Here is a 12,544-nt window from a genome sequence, read left to right on the forward strand (position 1 = left end):
AAAGAAACAGATAAGAAAACTCCAAAAAAGAATTCTTAGCAATAGTAGAATTGTGTCATTATGAAGAGATAATAACCTCCACCCTCACCAGCTAGTCCAGATATTAGAAGTTATGCCAAAATCACTTTCTAGACAACAGTTTCCTTCCACGCATCTCGTGTATGCATGCTACTACATGTGCCCTTTCGTTTCAGGATACTTCACGTGTCAAGTGACCAACACAAAGGCTGACAGGCTCTGACATGACACTGCATGTATGCTAATTTAAACAAAACACCCACRTACCAAACAACAAATAAGTATAATTAAAAAATAATAGAGACAAAGCACTTACCTGAACTTGACAAAGCACCTCTTTGCTGCATCACTACTGTTTCCCAAATGAAGGCTCTTTGCAAGCAAGTTAGCCTTCTTCAGATCATTATTCTGTGGCACAGGCTCCTCCAAATGGCAGAATGAATGTATTGCCATTACTGAAAAAGTACAGATAATCCAAAGAAAATGAACTGAAAGAAAGAGATGCAGCAGCTTTATTTTAGTTATGCAAACTTACTGCAAAAACTTTACTTAGTTTTCTAAAAGTTCTATTATTTATAAATAACATTTCAGAACACACAGAGGAAATGTGTAAGCACTGATTGATAAAGTATGTATAAATTACTGCTGTAATTCAACTAGATGGACAGTTAATATCATTTGAGCAGAAATCCCCAGCTACAGAACATTCATTTATGTTACTTTGGAGCACCATTAGGATAAATCTTAGAGTTGTTTCTTTTATAGTGTGCCCTCTGAGGTTTTCACTAAGGCACCTATAATGACACGTGTTTTCACACAACACGTAATTTAGGAACATCTTCAAGTATTTCAAGTTACACCTTCCACTGTGAGTTATTTTGTAACTGCAAATACTGAATGACATGTATCATCATTATGCCAATATCTCCAGCTTTAGATGATTACCCTTAGTTCCTCACAACTTTCTCTAATGTTATGGAATGCATATTGTGTATTTTACCTTGGATGCTTATTTTAGGACAAGACTAATCACTTCTAAGATAGATGTCTAGAACCATAATTTGATGAATGTCTATTTTGGTAACAGATCCGATTCAAACAGATACGATCCTTCTCCTGCTTCTTGTCCTTGTGCCGCATCCTTCTTTGTGTAGATATATCTACTTATGGAGCTGCTCAGTAAACCAATTTGAGGAACTAATTTGCAATAAAAATTGCTGCTTTTTACAGACTCAGTTTTTAAGTCAGGATTAATTCCCTGATCCAAGTCACTGCATCACAACACAAATGGCTGTATTAATACAACAGAAGGGAAACAGGGAGAACAAGAGCATGTAGCTAACTGCTACTAATGCCAGCACTTCTGAAACTACTATTTGTCACCTAAGGCTAAGTCACAAGGTAGATCAGCTTTGCTGCTGAAAGCCAAATAAGGTGTTCCTGCACTGTTTTTCCCTTCATTTCCATCCCTACATCACAATTCACCGTCCTCTCAATTGCACCAAAATCAGTGCTTGTAGGACCACACCAAAATGACTTGGTTCACACAGTTTTAAAAAAGCTCATACATTGTAAATTTAATAAGCTGGAATGGCCTGCACAGTGGACATATGAATACATATGTGGGTGTGTCATTCTTTTCCATTAACAACAGAAGCAATTTAGACATGACAATCACTGTTTAGACAGTTAAAGACAGTAGAGATTAACATTGTTTTATATGTCTAGCTAGATTTTGTCTGACCCTTTAAAACTTGAATCCACTAACTGATTTCAACCAAATTTGTCAAAGCGGAAGATTCAAAAGTCATTCACAGTTTGAATAAGGATTCAAACATTTCAAAATTTCAAGTGCTGGGTGGATGAATAGACAAGAAAGATCCATGAACTGCCCCCAACCGAAGTAAAGGCTGCAGCATAAGCCCACATGTTATTAGAGAAACATGCACAAGTGTGTATCTTATAAATATCCCAGCTGCATTTGATGCTTGTAATTACCTGTAAGATGCAATTACATAAGAAACTAGGGTCTGATAGTCCTTATGCTCACAGAACTACATGACTATTCATTTAGTACTCCAATATACATACTTGGCATTAACATATGGATTGCGCGTCTGCAAATTCCAGGGCTGCTCCTTGTGCTYAGTTTAAAAGTATGGTATACACAACACTTGCTAGCTTCCAGTCTTCTGACATAGCATCTCATCTTATGAGGCCCATTCTTGTTAGCAGATCAGCCACTTCATTCTTTAGAACCACTGAAAGAATGAATCTCATCTAGCCCTCATGATTTAGGCTTAGGGGTCTTTATCACTTTATTCTAGCACTTGATCTTTTGATACTTCATTCTCTCATCAGATAACCAGATAATGCCCCATCAACATTATCTGACAAGAATAGAAACGTCCACAACATCTTTTGTGGTGAAGAGTAACACAAAGAAATCGTTCAGCTCCTTCCTAGAGCCTTTTACTACTTTTAATTCCTTTCCATACTCCCTAACAGTCCAGGAGGCTTAACAAATCCTTAACACATTGTTTATTTCTTCTACTCTGATAACCCTCCCTTTTCTTTTTTAATAAAAGCATACAAGCAGCCAACAATTTCTCCAAAATACACTGCTAAATTTAAGACATGACAACAGTCACCTTATGTTACTTCAGCTAATCCACATATTTGGAAGGGTTAAAATGTTAAATAAAAACATTTTTTGGTCATATGAGCGTAAAAGCAATTGGCCTTTTACAATCAATAATTGTGAGGTTTCCTCCCACAACACCAACTTACCAAACAGTAAATAATTAAAAGTACTAAATGAGAGCAGTTAAGCAGGCATCAGTAGGTATAAGTTTTAGCCTAACACAGGAAGACAATCTACATACATTTGGATGAGAAGGACCATACTACTGTTCAGTCAAATGCTATTTCTAAAATAATGGCAAGGACTGTTCATCCTAAAATACACTTAACATTATTTATTAAACTCAGGCAGTTGCGGCAACATCTACATATATTCAGAATCTACATAGTAAGTTCTTACAGTTTTTTCTTTTTTAAATATAAGAATTCCGTCTCACATTCCAAGTCCTTGTTTAGGAAAGCTTTTAGGGCCTTACAAAGAAGTATAGTGCCTTGCAAACCATTCAAGAATTTATGTTTGGTTTTCTTTTAAACCCAGGCCATTATTGTTATTAGTTTATCAATGACATCTTCTAGGATGCATCATTTCACTTACAATGTTCATCAAGAAAGAAATGATTCAGTGTGGTCTCTACAAGCCTTTCTTACTCAGACTGCTAACGTGCACTGTCATTTTTGCTACTATAACCTCAGCGCTAGCAGTACCTGAAACTGTCTGAGTACACTTAGAGACAGCTCATACATCTCACTTAACTGCACATAAAGTATCAAATTTTCAGGCACTCTGCTCTGCACAAGTTCCAGCACTGAAACTGAGTAAACTATATACCATCAGATGTGAAGGAACTGAATTTAATATAAAAAAAGTAATAGTGTATTTCTCTCACTATTTTAAATCCTAAACTTAGATCAAATTTGCATCTCCACACTGTACAACATGATGCAATAGGAAAAATATGTGCAACAATTTGCTAGGGCTTAGCTTATTTCATTTATATAAATAAATAAATAAATGGAGTATCTGTTTGCACAATAGAAGGAGGTTAATCACAGAATCATTCTGCACGGAAGGGATCTTGAAGGTCATCTAGTTCAAACTGCTGCTCAAAGTAGGATCAATATCTGAATACTCATTAATGATACAGGTCATACTCCTAACCTTGCAGACCACTAATCACATGTAATCCTTAATCAGAGCCACTCAACTGACTGATGGGATTACTTATCTGCAGAAAGGTTTGTGGGACCAGTTATTTGACAAACATATTCGTAAGCATGGTACTTTATGCTCCCAACTATTACACTTCCATCATGTTAAACATCTTTCAAGCAGGTACTGTTTGAGAGCAATTTTGGAAGTGGGCCTGCTGTACATGAGTAGATTTCGGTACATGAGAATAGGATGGAGCAGAGTAGAGGATGGTAGATCATTAAGTGAGGCAGGGAGCACAGAGCTGGGTCCTGGTTTCAGCTGTGTTTCATAGGTTGATGGACATAAGACAGAAGTCCTGATTTGAGAGGTGCTTATACAACCGGAGAAATTAGGGACTGTTGGTGCCAATGGCATTAATCATCCATGCCAGTGAATGAACTTCAACAAAATAAGTATGGGAACCTCTAGTTTTGTACTGTGGTTTTATTTTGTTCCTCTAATTTTGCTCTGATAAGGATTTCCATTCTGGATTTGTATTCAAATTTTATACATTTTCTTTCCTGCACAAAGAAATAATTTAACATGGTACAGCATAACTCATTAAAAAAAAAAAAAAATAATCTAGATGTAAAAAGAAAAAAGTTGAAGTATTAAAAAAAACATGATTACCCAACAACACAAGCTGAATTACAAAGGAAACCTACCTTATATTAATTCAGTAACATCCCTCTGTTCTGAAGCATGAAATACAATAACAATTTATCTATGCTGTATGGTGATACATTAACTCTACCACACTAATTAAATAGAAACAAAAACTCATCTTGTAAACAATGATTTAAAAATTTATTACCTGCTATTATAAATAACTTCAGATATTAAATACAACTTATTAAAATTAAATTTATTTAACACAACTGAAAGAGTAAAGACTTTTATTTGGTTCATTCCTTAGGACTTTATGGTTATTTTTATTGAGGGTGGACACTGTATATCAGAAATGCTCTTTAAAAGGTTACAACAGCAACAAGAAACAAACAGCAACAAGATACAAAAAAAGAGATTGGTTTTACACTTTAGCAGGTTTGATAATCTTGCTCTTAAAAGGCATTTTAAAACATCAGCAGTTTAAAAGGTTTTTAGTGTATATTTAAGTTATTTTACAGTTCAGGACATTATTTATATGCCCTCCCAAAGCATTCAATAGAAGCCACTTCTGTGAACAGGATGCTAGGCTGCATAGAGGGTCTGTCTATATTTGACCTTATACACCAGTTCTTAAAGTTCAGGGTACTATAAGAAATTTTATTCTTAGTTATCCATGAAAAAAAAAAAAAATTAAACTTCTAAACAAACTTTTCTGCCAGTGTATAAGATGCAGAAGTTAGGTTGCATGAGCCATCAGCCACACAATCATAAAAGGGCCACGGTTAAAAGATGAAGGTAGGAAGCTACTGCTGGACTTTTGAGTGTAAATAACATCAAGTAATGACGTTACACACATCTTTATACAGCAGACTACAAATCAGACTGACCACTAAATCTGGCTTGTAGTCCTAACGCAGAGGAGTGACAGCACTGCACTGAATATGCACGTGAGGCAGCCTGGTTGCTGAACAGCAAGAGGCAGGAACTGAGCAAGCAATCCTACAGCTGAGAGCAACAGATCAGATGGATGCACAAACTGACAGAGCATCTTCAACAACAAAATTTCAAGCTTAATCTCAAACTTTTGTTTTACAGTTAAGTCAAAAAACATTTAATATTTTGCTGGTTAATGAAGCTGAATAATTATTCTACTAAACTTTTSAGTGACCTTTTAATATCAAGCTGTACTGTTCTAGTATTTTAGAAAGTAAAAGTTTACTAAGGAGTACTTCTTTGCAACAACAAAAACACTATTTGCATGTTTGTTGCAACCTTGTATAGTAGTTGGCATTCTAGTTGAGCAGGAAGCTCAATACCTGAACACCAAGTAACAAGTCACTGTCCTGGCACCACCTCCAAGTGTCCCAGGAGACACTCTCGTGATATTGTATAAAGGCAGATACGCCCAGACCTTGCTAGGTGCTGCTGCCATAAAAAGGCAGTTTAGCAGATGGTTGGTATTGAGTTTTGGCCAAGGTGCCAAAATACTTCCCTGACAACTCTGACTAAAAAACAAAAAAAGATGGTTTTGAGTGGCAAATATACTGTGTTGTTTACAGAGGACATGAAACTTGTGTATTAACACACTGCAGTTTATACAAAAATTACCAGTATGTCTAGTTAATACCATTTCTGATATAAGAAAAAAGCACTATCAGACTGAAAAGGACAACTACAGCTATTCTCTTCTGTTCTAAAGCAAAAGGTAGAAATTATACTTTATGTAGAACAATTACTGAACATTATCCCTGCTTTGAAACGAATTATTTCTCATTTTAAAGTATAGAGAAAGGTCAACAGATTGACAGGGAAGAGGACATACAATTAGAGGAAGTTAACTGGCCTGTAGGTTGCAAACAGGAGAATGAGGAGGGTGATAAGTTTTCACTAGCAAACGAGAAGGTAGTGACACTTTGTTTTGGCTAGAATTTGAACTATTGCTATTTTGGACTCCAGGAGGAAGAAAAAAAAAAAAAAAAAAGGTCTTGAAAGAAATGGTTTGTTTTTCTCTCTCTGACAACACAGAGCCTAAGAATTATAGAAAAATTGTTTACACAAAGGGTTTTTTTTTTTGTTTTTGAGAAGGATAGTAGCCTTTAGATCCAAGATGTTTGCTTTATAAGGGTGAAGAACCCCACGTGTTCTTACAGCAACCAGCATAATGAAACTCAGTCATGATGTGGCCTTTCAGCATCACCACAAAATAAAAATCAACATATAAAAATATTTATGTCCTACACCTCATAAAGACTATTTTTGTTTGGTTAATGCTACCTACATCGTATGAATCCATACTCTTAGATTTATTAGCTGTCTCACATATACACATTTACTCTAGGTCTGATGCTACATTTTTAGACTTAAAAACAAACAAAAAACCCTGAAGAATATTTCAAACACAGGAAAGATTTTGCAAAGGCTTAGAGGCATGTTTGACTTCACACACAAGTCATTGCACCAAGTTTAACAAACCGTCTACACCTGGACAGTTTGGCAAAAAACAAGGAAACATGCAACATGTGAGCAATTAGAGAAAGGATAGGTATTTTCAAACTCTTCAAAATAAGCATAAGTCTTTCTTTGTATTTATACAGCACTTACTAGAATGAGATTCCAATAACTGAAGCCTCTGCTCACACATAACATCAATAAGTACAATGATAAGAGCATCCTTACACAGGATAAGTGCTTTCTTAAATTTGTTTGTAGAGTGCAAAAATCCAAGACTAAATCAGATAAGGACCACAAGATAATGTTTGCTAATATCCCCATAAATCTCAGCTAGAGTGTCTAAAAGTACTGGAAAGAAAAGTCTCTAAAGGTTAGGTAACAATATGTCAGCATAGGTTTCACCAGGTAAATAAGAATGAATTATCTGTCACTATTGTAAGCTTTTCCCAAAATATGTCATTGTTCCTCTTTCTTTCTCAGTATGAATTGCCATCTTAGCAACACAGAATAAGCCTATTTGAAAAGTCTCCATCCATTGAAAGTACCAGAAACTGGAATACATGAAAAATGATTCAAGGCAAGTTATAGATTATAACTAGAACGAGTTAATTTCTCAGTCAGCAACTATGTTATTTAATAATCTTGGTTCTGGTAACATATGAACCAAGTACTGCAGGCAAGATTTTTAGAAACTTTTTCCAAGAGTCACAATGGTTCAACATTTATTAATATGTTTATTTTCAGTCCTTGCCATCAAAATTAAGCCAGGTAAGATCATTGCTCTTTCAGAGCAGAGACCCGAATCTTGTTTTAACTGTTGTTACATTATCTCATGCAATGGCCAAGTCAACTTCTTCCATCAATTTAAACAAAATATCCTTCTATTTATGCTGATGTGCACTGAGTGTAGCAATGCAATACCACAATGCCCCTAGAACATATCCAGMCTGTACTGGAAGACTCCTAGGGACACAAGTAGACACCATAGCAGTCATGATCAGATCAAACCAAACATCACTCATCTTTACACCGGTTTGTGAAGGAAGATTTCACCACAATACTTTCCCACTAGAAATTCTGCTAAAGGCAATTCACTTCTGAAAACCCCAAAGCTAGTAGGTTATGAGTATTGTTCCCTACTGGAATGGAGTCAAGAAGCCAGATGCTGTAGGACAGGGAGGTAAAATAACTCTGAGAACAGAATGAAAACCAAGAAAAAAAAATGTTTTGAAGAGCTGCTGCAATTCCCAGATGGAAATCTTTGCAGTAATTTCACAGAACATTGAATCAGGCCTAAAGTTTTCAGTATAGGACAATCCCTCTTCAAGATAGCACCTTTGCGCTACAGAGCGGAGAAGATACTCCTGTTCAGGATGACAAAAGCCATCCCTAAGAACTTGGGAACGAAAAGAATCAACCTCTAACTCAGAGCAGCGAAGAGACTTCTCTTGCTTTGGGCAAGGTTACGGACACCATAGTATTGAAACAATGTAACAAGTATCTTCAAAAATACAGGAAACAAAAAAAGTCAAGATGTTCAGTAATATAAATGGCAAAGAAATTATAAAAATATTTTATAGGAGGCTACTTCTCCAGAGAAAAAAATTTAAACAGGCCAGCAGTTGACAAAAAAGAACCTGGCCTCATGTTTTGTCTAATCATTTTATAATATCTGTCTCAAAAAACGATATCCCTTTCTTTGGTTAAAATATTACAATGCAACAGCCAAGGGATATTGCATGTACATATTAAACTCAGTAATGTTAGCAGTAACGTAATATTCCAGTCTGTGGACTTAAAGCTAGTTATGAAAATACAAGAAGGTTTACAGTCACAGTAATTTTGACTTTATATAGGACAAAAAGCATCACAGTTACAATTATTGTAACTGTAAACCTTTTTGCAGTATATATATAACATTATATAGATATAAAAAATAACATCAATAAAGTACTTATGTATTTAAGAAGTGTTAAAAAAAAAAAAGTCCATTTACTTAGTTACTGTATTCCTGTTACATTTCCAAAAAGGCACTTTGCAATTTTAGATTTAATTTTCCTTTGTTAGCTTAAAAAAAAAAAAAAAAAAAAAAAAAAAAAAAGCAAACAAACCCTGAGAAACGAAACCTTCAGAGCCAAAGTTTTCAGATGGTACCTCCCACTCCCTGTTCAACTTCTCAGGGACCACCATGCAGTGACAATCTGGTTAGGAGTCAGCTGCCAAAGGGTATGTGATTTGCATGCAAAAATATTTCTAGAAGATGCACATGAATAGCATATGTTCTCAGCCTGAGTACAATCTTTTAACTACATGCCTAGAATATTATTTCCCCAATGTTCATAATTATTTTCCAGATAATGATTCCTGATACAGATATGCTACTCTTTGAAAATGACATATATATTGAGTCTTAAACCTCACTCATTTTAGAGTTCTCCTTGTATTATGAAAAAAAGTCTCTATATGGTAATTTTCCCCCCTCATGTCTGAAAATCCTACCCCTCCCCCCCCCAAAAACAACAAAAAAGTCCCCCCCGCCCCGTTACACTACATGTTCAATTCACATGCCAAAAGGCTTCAGTCATGGAAAGTATGCATTCCAGATGCATGTTCTGGAAATGTAATAATTCATGGAAACAAGTTAATATTTAAATTTTTTAAAAATATTTACTGCAGGTGTAATTATGAAGTGTACAAATATTTGAAAACAGAATGCAACAACAGGAGACTCCGATTCAGAAAGTTAAATCAGATACGTAGTACACTTGCCTGAATCAAAGCAGTTTCAAAATCATATCAGAAAACCTTTCTGCTCTTCCTGTGTTAACTAAAATTAGTTTAAAAAAAAAAGCAAGTTAAATTAATAAGACCAGTAATAAGCCATGCACACATACATGGTTAGCCAATTTACACTAAAACAAATTAATCAAATTGACACAACATGTCAGAGAGAATAACATTTAAGCAAATAGCAACTCTAACTAGATCCCAAAATCATTACCAGTCCACATCTGGAATGCCCAAACCAAATCCTGGTATCCTGGTGACTCTGAAGTTTGCATCATGTAGAAGCATAACTATGCTTCTTACTTCATGACTATTTTGTTTAGGCTAAATGAGGTTCTACTRCTTTGTGGGTTAAAATCCTTAGTTTCTTTTCTTTGTTAAAATGTAAACTCTTTTCCTCAGATCTCTATGAATGTTCATGCACATGAGAAGTCCCCCCTTTACATGGAAAGGCTCAGGTCTGCAATCCTTCTTCAGCCCAAGCTTTCCTTTATCCAATCTGAATGTCAGGGAGGAACAAACAAGGAACACCAGCAAATTATTCTGTGGCACTTCACAGTATACAAAAAATACCTGACAAGTAAATTAATTTACCCCCAAAGTTGGGGGAAAATGACAAAATAGAGAATGGAGGCACTGGCCAGCTTTAAAATCTTAACAGCTTCAGGCCATGAATTCTAACTGATCAGAGAACTGAAATCTATATTGGAGCTTTTTCCAAAGCCAGCTCGCACTGACAAACAAGGAAAGAGTCTACTTTAGTCATGCAAGATCATACACAAGCAAACAACTTTTACCACATCATCTGTTAGGCAGCGTACACTTAAAAACAAAAGCTTATGTTTGACAGAAGTTTAAAACAAAATAATGGACTCTAGTTACCCCTGGGAAAAGCAAAAATTTAAATTATAACCAAAATAAGTTAAAAATTTATTACTGAAATTAAGACACAGAGCATATATCAATTTTCACACATCCAAGCCCTGTTATTTAACCATAAGGAAGTATTACTAGGACTAAAGGAGGAATATGTGAAGGAATCTAAAATGCAACGAGGAAAACCATTATATAAAAGTACCACTATCCATTGAAACTACTTAACAACATTGTTCAATGTAATGCATTATTCTACCAGTTTTAATAGTCACCTACACCAACCGAAAAAGAGCTGAAATACACATGCTCTATCTAATGCACTATGGATATAAAAAGGCCAACCTCAACAGCTATCAAGCCACTCATTTCCCTCTCCTATTCAACACACCCCAGAGTGTTTTACATTTCTGATGGGAGCACACAGAAAAAGTACCTTCTCCACAATAAAAGCACTAATGGATCAAACCCCAAGACCAAATAAAAGTTATTCTTCACAAAATTATTATTGAATTTCATTGCAATCTTTCACTAGTCAGGCAAACAACTTCTTCCTCCAACAGAGAAAAATATCCCAAAACATTAATTCAAACTTCAAAACATTGCCAAAGGAATGAAATGAAGAATAATTACAGAAAAAAAAGAAAAGAAAAAGAAAAAAAAGATTATGGATCTCAATAGAACCATTATACTAGCAATTTCACAATGCAAAACATACAAAGCTAAACGCTTTTTAAAATCAAATCAAGAATAAGGTGACAGCAAACCAGAGACAGACAATAAAATACAAGGCATTTCTCATGCTATTCCTAGAACAATTTCCTGAGTCATTCCATCTTCAGCCCCGGGGACCAGACTGGCTAGGGCCACACTAACAAACTTCTCAATGTAGCTGAGGCAGAGCGTTGACCTAAATGCTGTTGCCACTGAGCTCCTTGCAACTCGCGCTTGAGGAAGAGGGGCCAGGATGGATTTAAGAACTAAGCTATTTCAGCTTGAAACTGCTAGTGCAGAAATGCTCCTTGAAACAGCCCTAAATCACTTCAATTTCTAGAGACTGAAACCTCCAAAAATGACTGCAAAAAATATTCTAAACTACCTAATCGGACAGAATTTTTAAAAAGAGAGCTGAAACACTACAACGCTTCAGCAGAAGCGAACCTGCACCTTGGTGCTAGGAGAGAAGCACAAGACGCGAGGTACTGAAACTAAACCGCACCCTGGGCGTTAAGGCAAGCAGGTGCTCACTGAACTGCAGCTTAAGCCCTCGCTGCCTGCCCGAGCAGCCCGCAACGCGCAGAGCGCGCAGTTAGGAGCGGCGCGGCGCGGGGGGCAGCGAGATCCCTCGCGGCACCGGGCGGACACGGCGGAGAGCAGGCGGCGCTCAGCGGCCGCGGGCCTGCTGCGGACAGCGCAAACGCCTCCAGTCCGCGGGCTCTAACGGGCGCGGCTGTCGTGCCTTCGCCCTGCGGCGGCGAGACGGGGCACGCTGAGGGGGCGGGTGCCTGGCCCCCGCTCCGAGCGCCCGGGCCTCCGCGCTGCGGCGCCGAGCCGAGCCGAGTCCTCCCACCCCCAGCGGCCGCAGGCAGCGCCGCGCCCTCCTCTCGGGGCCAGCCCCCACGGGGGCGGGCGGCAGGGCCCGCGGCTCTCCCCGCCCATCGCTCCGCCCGACTGAACGAGAAGGAAGGAAGAAGGGGGAGGGAGGAGAGGAAATACCTCCGGCGCTCCTAGCCCCGGGGCGCCCCGGCACGGGCTCTCGCCTGCCCGTGGGTGGCGGCTCCGCGGCCGTTGGCTGCCGGGAGCGGGGCGGGGCTGGCATGGCGGCGGCGGGGACGCGCCGGAAGCTGCGCAGCAGCCGGGCCCCGCTTGGCAGCGGCTCTTAGCTGCTCGCGCGCGCGAGGCGGCCGCCGGGTAACGGCCAGTGAGTAACGGCCGCCGGGTAACGGCCTCGTGGTGCGGCTGTCGCGCCTG

General features: G+C 38.1%; 1 protein-coding gene and 1 long non-coding RNA gene across 3 annotated transcripts in view; one reads left to right on the forward strand and one right to left on the reverse strand.

Moving 5' to 3' along the window:
- Positions 1-12,354, reverse strand: part of LOC112970343 — a 46,171-nt gene extending 33,817 nt beyond the window's left edge. The window contains exons 1-2 of the long non-coding RNA XR_003254963.1: positions 12,290-12,354; positions 335-506 (exon numbers count right to left, since the gene is read on the reverse strand). This is a non-coding gene — a long non-coding RNA (uncharacterized LOC112970343). The remainder of the gene's footprint in view (positions 1-334; positions 507-12,289) is intronic.
- A 43-nt stretch (positions 12,355-12,397) lies between these two features.
- Positions 12,398-12,544, forward strand: part of USPL1 (ubiquitin specific peptidase like 1) — a 16,943-nt gene continuing 16,796 nt past the window's right edge. Inside the window, exon 1 of one of the 2 annotated variants that reach the window (XM_026074604.1) lies at positions 12,398-12,494. The gene's annotated coding sequence lies outside the window, so the exon portion shown is untranslated. The remainder of the gene's footprint in view (positions 12,495-12,544) is intronic. The other variant, XM_026074606.1, reaches the window with a different exon arrangement.

The sequence above is a fragment of the Apteryx rowi genome, unplaced genomic scaffold (genome assembly GCF_003343035.1).
Source record: "Apteryx rowi isolate R43461 unplaced genomic scaffold, aptRow1 scaffold_391, whole genome shotgun sequence".
NCBI lineage: Eukaryota > Metazoa > Chordata > Aves > Apterygiformes > Apterygidae > Apteryx > Apteryx rowi.